The sequence below is a fragment of the Diadema setosum genome, chromosome 15 (genome assembly GCF_964275005.1).
Source record: "Diadema setosum chromosome 15, eeDiaSeto1, whole genome shotgun sequence".
Taxonomy (NCBI): domain Eukaryota; kingdom Metazoa; phylum Echinodermata; class Echinoidea; order Diadematoida; family Diadematidae; genus Diadema; species Diadema setosum.
The window spans coordinates 4391025-4403027 of NC_092699.1; the positions used below are offsets into that span (position 1 = coordinate 4391025).

General features: G+C 37.5%; 1 pseudogene; it reads left to right on the forward strand.

Moving 5' to 3' along the window:
- Nucleotides 1–1596: 1596 nt before the first annotated feature.
- LOC140239299 (uncharacterized) lies at nt 1597–7870 on the forward strand (annotated as a pseudogene).
- Nucleotides 7871–12003: the final 4133 nt, after the last annotated feature.

Genomic DNA, 12003 nt, shown 5'->3' on the forward strand with positions numbered 1-12003 from the left:
ACATATGTTACATTATAAAGAATGACGCAGAGGAATGTACGCATGCATATTAAAGTGGGGAAAAACTGATAAACATTACCACTTTCACCCGTAATCTTTTCCCAGTAGGTGCAGAAAACTAGAAGACCGTCAAGGCATAGATCTCCTATGTGGTATCCAGCTACCTTCATGTGACATGCGATCATGCCTTTTTCCAAGTTAGAAGATAGTTGTTCGGCCAGTAGGAACTCTCTCCCTAGTGCTAACAGTAAAACGTAATATTTTGTACAGCTTACAAACAACACAGCCACTCCCTACTTCGCTGTAGAATGTAGTCATCTGTGAAAACAAGCCTGCTCTATAATTATTATACCATCCTTGCGAGCTTCCAACACCGATCTACTCAGTAGTCTGGTTTCCAGACCCTTTGCCAACTGAACTCTGCGACGGAAGTCGCCGCCTTTGCGTCAAAGGCAGGGGACAAAACCACCTTAAACTATACCAGTTTTCGACGTTGAAGGCGTCAATATCCTGAAGAGAAAAATAGAACGAGCAGAGGGTCTGGAAGCCAGACTACCACTGATCAGACATTGCTGCCTGCCTGTGAAAACTGTAACCCGACTTGGAGGGGAAACAACGCTCAACCCGTAGAACTTCCTGCTCTCGCAACTACTCATTCCTGAACACCTTTCACGTTAGTATCTATTCTCCTCGTATAAGTTATGGTAGCAAAATAATTGATGTCTTTACAAGCAAATGATACGAAAACTAAGATGAGTTCGGTTTAAATTAGTATGGAAGGTCACATGTTACGTTTTGTCATGTATTGTGTTGTTTGTATTATAGAGCATAGACATTTCATAGAAAGAAATAAAAAAAATACATTAAAGCAAATTAAATCTGCCTACTTCTTTCAAGTACCAGCATGTTTTCAAACCTATCTCCATCTGGAATGATATTTAAAGACATATCAATTAGATGACTCTGAATAGTTAGAATTGGTTCTAAATGAGCTGATACAGTACACTCCCGTTACAATGAACAAGATTATAACGAAATTTCATTACAACGAAGTAAAACTTCTCGTCCCAAAATTATCGCCATTAAAGTCTTTGGTACAAAATTCGCTTATAACGAACACGTTATAGCGAAATTTTCGTTATAACAAAGTCTTTTCCGAGCACCGCTGACAAAGAAAAGCAAAAGAAATGCGCCCCGTTATAACGAAATGCTAATCGCTTTATAAATACGTAGCGGAACAAGGCATTTACAGCGTCTCTGCATGGGCGAACGCGTTACATCACTGTGTTTTTGCTTGGTGTGTCACGCACACTTTCCGAGGGGAACTTGCGTTATTGTAATACAATAATCTGAAATTGATTAACTATTTGTTTAATAGTTCACATAGCTTTCCAGTGTATGACGAGTATTCAACAAACAGAATATCATATCGTCGGCGACCATCCGAACCGTCGTATATGTCAAAATTCGGTAAATTTTTCGAAATTCAGATTTTGCCGTTTTAAGAAAGCCCAGCACACACTCTTTCTACTCACAAAATTTTGAAACCGGATTTTGTGTTTTTAACAGAGAAATTTGATATACGTCATTTTGCCTGAACGCGAATTGGCTGAAGGCGTTCATCCGAACCGACGTATCGCTATACGTCGGTTCGGGTGGCCGCGAAACTTCGAGTCGCGTTCAGAGAAGGTGTCGTATCGCCAGAACTGGCAGAAGCAGACGATGGAGCGTCAACCGGACCCTCCCCAGGACCGGTGAGTTTTATAATGTGTAGCTATGAAATCATGCAATTTCAAATAAAATGAACAGACCCAAGCAAGTTCTATCCATAAGATTGTCACTTGTCAAGATAAATACGCAGATTGTCGTGGGTTTTCCAAAATATTTCGTTTTGTTGTTAGGTGTAGTCCTGTGTATAGATAAATATGTGGGTACAAAGGGATACTCTATATAGTAGGGTTGAAATCATGATAGAATACTAGACCCTTTACTAGTCTAGAAAAACAACGTTCACAATGTTCTCGTTGAGTTGGCTTTATGTGCTTATGGTCCATATATGGACCTCATACGTAGTGGGTGTGGACAGTGCCAAACATAGTGTTAACACTTCAGGGTGAGGTGTTTGTGAATTACCACAAAAAGTACGAGATTACTAGACGAGTCTAACAAGTTAGGTAGTCACAGCCAACAATTTAGAGCCGCTGATCGCTGGTTCATCATTGAGTGTAGGGCCATAGAGTTCTGATGATAGGTTCTATACCGGTACTACTTATATATCTATGGCCGATTGAGCCCCAAGCTTGCAAACACACACAAAGAAAAACACCCAAATCTGAGTGTAATGTATCTCATGTGAATTTGCCAATTGATGTAAGCCAAGGATCTAGTAACGCTAGAAGGGCCTATACTGGCTACAGTAAAAATGAATAATTTTACCAACGTCTGTAAATTTATCTGATACTTGTATTCCCAGGACTCAAGGAGTAGGATTAAATTATGCTGGCTTATAAATACATGTGTGTTGTTCAGAGATCTAGCCATCTGCAAATGCTTTGTTCGGTACCGGTACTGAGTATGGTATGTTTTTATCGCATGCATTTTTACGTCGCTGTGAGTGCCAAGTCTCCATAATATTGAAATCACTGCAACGAAGGCTTTAGTGTGTTAACAGGCCAGAGGGCAGTACTTGAGTAAGCCCCTCCTGTGATATCTAATAGTAATACGCTGATGTTCAACTATAACTAAAATATATAAATTGAGGTCTGAATGCAATGTTCCACTTGTCAGATCTAGCCTAGCTAGGCTATAGGTGCTCACACATTCTAGAGAGTAGTTTTGCAGTACCATAAGCACAGGGAATCTTCGCCCTTTATCTGTTTATAATATGAGTTGAATTGTGCTTTTGCATTTTTATGATCAATGTATAAATAGACCACTAGATAGGCTTGAGGTAAAACATTTCTGCTAAAATTAAACATATTTTTTTAATACACTTGTAGTGAATGTTTTTGTTTTTGTTTGTTACAGGTCTTTGTCCTCAGGGAAACCAACAGATGTTGAAGTCCTTTGGGACAAAGATGGGTACGAGGAATACCGTAGCTGCTGATCAGCTGAAATTCAGGAAGGGTAGCTTCCCACGACTTGGAGTTCGTGTGTCAATGCGATGGCACAGGAAACTGTGGAAATGCACAGTTACTGCTGTGTATGGGGGAGAGAATTCTGAAAGCAGTAGCGATGATGGAAACACAAGCACCGCAGACAGCAGTGACGAAGATGATACTTCTGATTATGACGATGATGACAACATTTACCTGGCGAAATTAGGTAAGATTGAGCACACACAAATTAATACATACTTGTAAAAAGTATGGACAGTATACAGTGTGTGTGTTTATTCAATGCGTCTAATAACCTCATAACTGTGCTGCAATGTTAAAAGTAGCTTACTCCATACTGCATGAATGCATTTAAGTAGTGCCTGGTATATATAAGGTTTTCATGGTGTCAACTCATATACAGCACAACCAGGTATACCATGTTTTCAAAATAAAGACATGAGTGTGTACTTGTGTAGCCTTAATTCATGTTTATTAGTGTTATGCCTGAAAAAAAAAAAAAAACTTTAATGAACAGATTAGACCTTCTATCAGTATCGTTTCTTTTTTCTGTGTTACATCTGCTTGTATTTTGTGTTAGTTACTTTTTCCAATTTCATAATGCCCTTGTTTTGCTGCAAAACTGAAGATCTATGTGTGTAGCCAGCAAGGCTGAGTTTAAAAAATGTTGACTTGCTGACCCCATCCGGGTGCCCTATAGTAACAAAAGAGTTTGTAAGCCTATTAGCAAATGCTATTTTTGTGCCTCACTTCCAATGATGTTTTTGTATTCTTCATAAGCACATGCAAGTGACTGTGGAAAGAGGATGCATGTACCACTTGACTGCATTTAATGCAGATCACCAGTCTATTTGATCTCTGCTGATGGGCAAAAATAAAACTCTTGTTTGTGGACATTTACATAGGGCTATCTGAAAAATGTGGTATTAAAAGGTTAATCTTAATTAAAAAAAAATAATAATAAATTCAACTTATAAAAAAAAATATGATATTAACAGTGAAAAATATATGCACTATGTATATTTTGTTTTCCTCATTTACAGTTGGCATCAAAAAGGACATCAGCTGCATTCTAGAGATACCAAAGCTAGCATTGAACAGTGAAGGAGCACCGTTAGATCCATCCCAGCAGAATGTCAGCTCTGACCAACTTCTCAATGGTGAGTGTTTGTAAAGCCTTAATCTTGTTCAGAAACCCAAGCAGATATGGTTGAATCAATCTTGTTGGAATATCAATTAGTAATCCAGATTAAATTATGCTATTGCTGTCATAATAGCAAATAAAAAGAATGACAGCAACTATACACAAGCAAAGAATGTAGCATCCTGGCTACCATGTACCAGTATTTTTTGCAGTTGTCAGGGGTGGGTCAAGGAATTCTGTAAATTGGGGGATGGGGACCACACACACATCTCCAGTTTTTCTCTGTTTATTTTTTGTTATAAAAAAGGGCATCTTAAACCCCATGTGTCCTTGCGCAGATCCACCGTGGGTTGTAATCTGGATTACAAAGAAATGATAAAGTCAATCTTTCAATAAATATGATTTAAAAAAAAATGTAATATCTATGCACCATATGTATTTTCTTTTTCTTTTTGTTTTCTTCATTTCCAGTTGGCATCACCAAGGACATGTACTGCATTCACGAGACCAATACCAGAATTGAACAACGAAGCACCATCAGATCCATCCCAGCACAATGTCAGCTCTGACCAACTTCTCACTAGTGAGTGTTTGTAAAGCCTTAATCTTGTTGGGAAACCCAACCAGATATTGCTGCATCAATCTTGTTGGAATATCCATTAGTAGTTGAGATTAAATGATGCTATTGCTGTCTTATACACTTTAATCAGCAATTAAAAAGGATGACATAAACTACACACAAGCAAAGACTGTAGTATCCTGGCAACGATGTACCAGTGTTTTTGCAGTTGTCAGGGGTGGGTCCAGGAATTCTGTGAAGTTGGGGGGGGGGACCACATGCATGTTCTCCAGTTTTTCTATTCATTTCTTTTGTTTAAAAAAAGACAAAAATAAAGGGTATCTTACACCCGATGTGCCCCACATGAATCAACCACTTGTTGCAATCTGGATGACATGTTATCCTTCTTGTCATATTGTAACAAATGGCTAACACACAACTGGAGAATGTAGCTTGTCTGCCAATTGTACCTGGACCTTCCAAGCAGAGTGATAATCTATGAGCAATTCTCAAATGAGGATGCATGTACCGTTTGACTGCTTTCGCATTAATGCAGATTACCAGTCTGTTCGATCTCTGCTGATGGGCAAAAAACCCTCTTGTTTGTGGACATTTAAATAGGGCTTTCTGAAAATTGTGGTATTAAAAGGTTAATCTTAATATTAAAAAAAAAAAAGATAAATTCATTCTTTTAAAAAAAAATCTGATAGAAACAATAAAATAGACATGGGCTATGTATATTTTGTTTTCCTCATTTACAGTTGGCATCAAAAAAGACATCAGCTGCCTTCCTGAGATACCAGTGCTAGTATTGAACAATGAAGGAGCACCGTCAGATTCACCCCAGCAGAATGTCAGCTCTGACTAACTTCTCACAGGTGAGTGTTAGCACAGCCTTAACCTTGTTGGGAAACCCAACCAGATATTGCTGAATCAATCTTGTTGGAATATCAATTAGTAATCCGGATTAAATGATGCTATTGTTGCCATATAATAGCAAATAAAAAGAATAACATCAACTATACACAAGCATAGAATGTAGCATCCTGCTACCATGTACCAGTATTTTTTGCAGTTGTCAGGGGTGGGTCCAGGAATTCTGCAAATTGGGGGGGGGGACCACACGCACATCCTCCAGTTTTTCTCTGTTAATTTTTTTTTGTTTTAAAAAGGGCATCTTAAACCCCATTTGTCCCCACGTGGATACACCATGGGTTGTAATCTGGATGACATTTTGTCCTTTGAAAGAAATTATAAAGTCAATCTTTCAATAAATATGATTTTAAAAAAATGTAATATCTATGCACCGATTGTATTTTGTTTTTCTTTTTGTTTTCTTCATTTCCAGTTGGCATCACCAAGGAGTGGACTGCATTCACGAGATACAAATACCAGAATTGAACAACGAAGCACCATCAGACCCATCCCAGCAAAATGTCAGCTCTGACCAACTTCTCACTGGTGAGTATTTGTAAAGCCTTAATCTTGTTGGAAAACCCAACCAGATATTGCTGCATTAATCTTCTTGGAATATCCATTAGTAATTACAATTAAATGATGCTATTGCTGTCTTATACACTTTAATAGCAATTAAAAAGGATGACATAAACTACTCACAAGCAAAGAATGTAGCATCCTGGCTACCATGTACCAGTGTTTTTTGCAGTTGTCAGGGGTGGGTCCAGGAATTCTGTGAAAGTTGGGGGGGGGACATGCATGTCCTCCAGTTTTTCTGTTTATTTCTTTTGTTTCAAAAAAAAAACAAAAATAAAGGGTATCTTACACCCGATGTGCCCCACATGAATTAACCACTTGTTGCAATCTGGATGACATGTTATCCTTCTTGTCATATTGTAACAAATGGCTACCGCACAACTGGAGAATGTAGCTTGTCTGCCAATTGTACCTGGACCTTCCAAGCAGAGTGATAATCTATGAGCAATTCTCAAATGAGGATGCGTGTACCGTTTGACTGCTTTCGCATTAATGCAGATCACCAGTCTGTCCGATCTCTGCTGATGGGCAAAAAACTCTTGTTTGTGGACATTTCCAAAGGGCTATCTGAAAACTGTGCTATTAAAAGGTTAATCTTAGTCAAAGAAATTATAAATTCAATCTTTCAATAAATATGATGGAAACAAATGAAATGTTTGTGCACCATGTGTATTTGTTTTTCTTTTTGTTTTCTTCATTTCCAGTTGGCATCACCAAGGACATGGACTGCATTCAAGAGATACCAATGCTAGTATTGAACAATGAAGCACTGTCAGATCCATCCCGCAGAATGTCAGCTCTGAACAACTTCTCACTGGTGAGTGTTTGTAAAGCACTTAATCTAATTGGGAAACCCAGCCAGATATTGCTGACTCAATCTTGTTGGATTAAGCATTAGTAACCCGGATTAAATGATGCTATTGCTGTCATATAATAACAAATAAAAAGAATGACATCAACTACACAGAAGCATAGAATGTAGCATCCTGGCTAATATGTACCATTATTTTTTTTTTGGCAGTTGTCAGGGATGGGTCCAGGAATTCTGTACAGTGTGTATGTGTGTGTGTGTGGGGGGGGGGGAACCACATGCACGTCCTCCAGTTTTTTCTGTTGATTTTTTGTTTAAAAAAAACAAAAACGATAAGGGCATCTTACACCCCATATGTCCACACATGGATCCACCACGAGTTGTAATCTGGATGACATCTTGTCCTTTCAAAGAAATGATAAATTCAGTCTTTAAATAAACATGATAATACAAATGTAATATTTATGCACCATGTGTATCTTGTTTTTCTTTTTGTTTTCTTCATTTCCAGTTGGCATCACCAAGGACATGGACTGCATTCAAGAGATACCAATACACACTTTGTCCCAGAATTGAACAATGAAGCACCATCAGATCCATCCCAGCAAGATGTCAGCTCTGACCAACTTCTCACTAATTATTGCTTGCCTATGGTGCCTACAGTTGTTTGTGCATGCAAAAGCAATTTAGTCTATGTATTCAAATTTTTGATAATTTATCACTCCGCACTATCTCCCCACCACAATTCGCCATGTTATGATTTGTCTATTCTATAGCTATTAAATATTCTATGATATCATACTAGTAATAAGCTTTGATATTTCTTTAACAATAATTGTCATATTTTTTCATGAGAAAGATGTACATGTAACAGCTTTATTCCTCCTTCTAAATGTGATTTGATTTCTGTAGGACCGTTGCGTAGATATTACCGTTATATCGAAATGAAAGTACAATCACAAACATGCACATAATAACAACTCAAATCATACAATGTACTTTCTTTAGCCCTAAGACCTGAGTTATTAGAGATTCACTAATATTAGGAGGAAGTTGGCCTTCTGCTTTAAGCCATTTCCATCTGATGAATGTTTCAGAATGTTTTTCAATATAAACTGTATTGTGTACAATTTTCTCATGTTAAAATCGGTTTAACAATTGATTTCGATCAATATCTATTTAACCAAAGACATTTTGATTTGTACATTTAAAAATGTTCGAGGAAATGTAACCATTGTATTAAAGGACATGTTCATTATCAATGAATTTAAATCAATATTTATTTTACCACAGACATCTTGATCATTCTGTAAATTCAAAAATTTTTAATGAAATTTTACCATTGTATTTAAGGACATGTTCTTTCCTTTTCTTTTCTTTTTGGATGTGAGATATGGATTGATTTTGAAATGAATATTGCTGCATTTTAATGCAGCCTTGTCTCAAGACTCACTTTCTTTGTTTTGTCTTGTTTTTCTCTTCTATGTACTGTGATCTCATATCGTGAGGAAATCATAATATTATGCACACTAAAATGTCAGCATATATAATTGGAAGTGAAATGATATTCATAGTACTACTTGAATATCATTTAAGTCTGTAGGACAATACACCTTTTATTATTTGTGTGAACAAGTACAATCCATGTTTGTGTGTGTTGATGTTTCTGTGTAGAAAATTAATTTGCATCTGTTTCTGAGTCCTGAACGTATATATATATATATATATATATATTATATATAAACAATAATGTGAGACAGACGTGTGGCTATTAACAAATTTATTGCTTGTTATTTCTGATGAGCAAGCTGATAATTGAGTTTTTCCCAACTGAATGATCATGAATTATGTCTGCCATGCATGTGAGCTGTAAAAGAAAATCTTTATTCATGGGTTAAAATGTACAGTATTCATCATGGCAGCTTAGAAAGAATGAAAGTTAGGTCATTGCAGTCATGATTGCGGCATGAATTATCACAAAGAATAGCAAGGCTTGGATGTGTGATTTTGGTTTTTGTTTACAGTATTGGAGAGTGGGAGAGAGGGTTAAAGCGTTGCAAGCTAGGAAAGAGAAGAGGTGGAGGAGAGCAATGAGAAGATGAAATGAGAGGAAAAAGAGGAGGCAGGCTGCAATGAAAAAGCAATAATTTCATAAGCCCCACCTCTCACAATACATGTATAACCACTTTTTGCGTGATACAAATTAGATACAAACTGATCAAAGATAATGTGTCCTAAACATGGAGTGGGTTTTTTCATTGTTTGTTTGTCTGTCTGTTTGTTTGTTTTTTTTTTTTTACATCAAAGGAACTCTCGTCTGATGCCTGAAGCGTAATTCATGTCAAAAAACAAAACAAAACAAAACAAACAAACAAAAAATCTGCAGAGGAATCTCCCCTTCCCCTACCATTGTTTCATCATGCATGCCAAAACTAGACCTTGGACATATTTGTACTACATCTTATGAAATTATGACACAGAATAGTTGCATTCACACAAAAATATGCACGAAATCACTCGTTTTACAGATAAATACCACGTAACCACGCATATCGCATAGACGCGCGTGTTATAAGAATAGGATACGTCGGTTCGGAGATCGCACTTTCGGTACGCGCGTTCACCAAACTGACGTATCACCCCGATACGTCAGTTCGGATGACCGCGCGTACTGAGAGTGCGATCTCCGAACCGTCGTATACCTGTTTTTCGACTCTTCCTGTGCGGAGGCCTTTCTTTTTGTGAACGTAGCATTAGTTTTATTCATACATGATTTTAAACACATTATATTATACGAATCGTCTGGAATTTGCCTTTCTTTTCATATAAAAAGATCGGGAATAAAAGCAAGAAATTTCTTTACATTAGACTTCAAAGGACCCCCAAACTTCAAACGCGTTTTTCTCGAAAACGTGTTCTCGCACACAGCTGACAGATACGACGGTTCGGATGGTCGGCGACGATATATGCTGGCTTCCTTGTTTTCGTTATATATTATATTTGTTCGATTATAACGAAATTTCGTTATAACGAAAGAAAACTGCCGGTCCCGAGCATTTCGTTATAACGGGAGTGCACTGTACTCTGTTTGGAACAACTGATTATTAGTAAAATCGACTCTTTTCATCCTGATCGCGCGTACACTCGAATGAAGATGACAACACGGCCACTTAGCATCGATTTTAGCAGCTTCACCCAAGGAAAGTAACAAGGGATCAGTATGCATGTAGTTACAGGAGAAGAAATCTCTAAAAGCACATCAGCGCAAGAAAATGGCATTGAAACACACGTATGTGAACAAATAGTTAACAGAAAGTTTTGGATCATATACCCTACAGTTCAGCTGTAATTCAAATACTTTATTATCTTCAAAATCTGTTTCTCCCTTGTTGTTCATAGTATTTATCATTCTTTCTCCCGACGTAGGAGTTGCGTCAGTGTGCATCGCCATGCTTGTAGATCGAGGTTTGCTGGACTAAAACAAACCAGTCGCCCTCTATTGGCCGGAATTCGCACAGAAGGGCAGAGAGAAGATTACCGTCAAAGACAAATGATGAAGCATGAGGTCATTAAACTTTATGTGTGTGTGTGTGTGTGTGTGTGTGTGTTTGTGCCTGAAGGGCCTGATGCAAAATACGTAACAGAAATTTCCTAGCACTTTACAGTTAGTCGTATAAGGAGTAATATTTTATAAGCATAAGAGTGAGAATTTTATTACAATCGGATTAAAATGAGAGAAGTTATGATAAATTATTAAGCTATAAGAATATCATAATTGCTATGTTGTTCTTGAACCACGGTATCACCATTGGTATTTTTGTGTACCTTTAGAAATACAGAAGATAACATAAAGACTATGACATGCTGCGGTACAATTAAAGACCCTGTGGTTGTAGTACATGGTATGATGGTTATTACATGGTATCTCCATGGTTATTCTATGGTACAAGTAGGCCTAGTAGTGCCAGAACCGTGGTATGGTATGATGGTTATTATACATGGTGTATCCATGGTTAATTTATGATACCTGCAGCGATACTGAGCAAATGCAATGGATACCATGGTTATTTTATGGTACAAGTGGTAATTACGTGGTAATGCCATGGTATGATGGCCATAACATGGCATCACCATACGTAGTTATTTTATTGTACCTGTAGTTATACCAGGCAAATACAGTAGATGGCATGGTTTTTCCATGGTACTGGAAGTAATACCATGGTAGTGCTATGGTATAAAAATTATAACAAATCATTATCATGGTTATTTTGTGGTGCCTGTGGTAAGACCATGGAAATACCATAGACTTCACAGTTATTCTATGGTATACGTATCAGTACCATGGTCGTGCCATGGTAATGATAGTTTACCATGGTTTTTCTGTGGTATCACCATGCATCACCATGCTTTTTCTGTGGTACTCGTAGTAATACCATTGATACCATGGTTGTACTATGGCAATTGATGTTTTACCATGGTAATACCATAGATTTCATGGTTATTTTTTGTAAGGGACACAGTCAAAGGGTATTTAGTAGTGAGGCTATGACAGAGACATATGTTACATTATAAAGAATGACGCAGAGGAATGTACGCATGCATATTAAAGTGGGGAAAAACTGATAAACATTACCACTTTCACCCGTAATCTTTTCCCAGTAGGTGCAGAAAACTAGAAGACCGTCAAGGCATAGATCTCCTATGTGGTATCCAGCTACCTTCATGTGACATGCGATCATGCAGTTTCCAAGTTAGAAGATAGTTGTTCGGCCAGTAGGAACTCTCTCCCTAGTGCTAACAGTAAAACGTAATATTTTGTACAGCTTACAAACAACACAGCCACTCCCTACTTCGCTGTAGAATGTAGTCATCTGTGAAA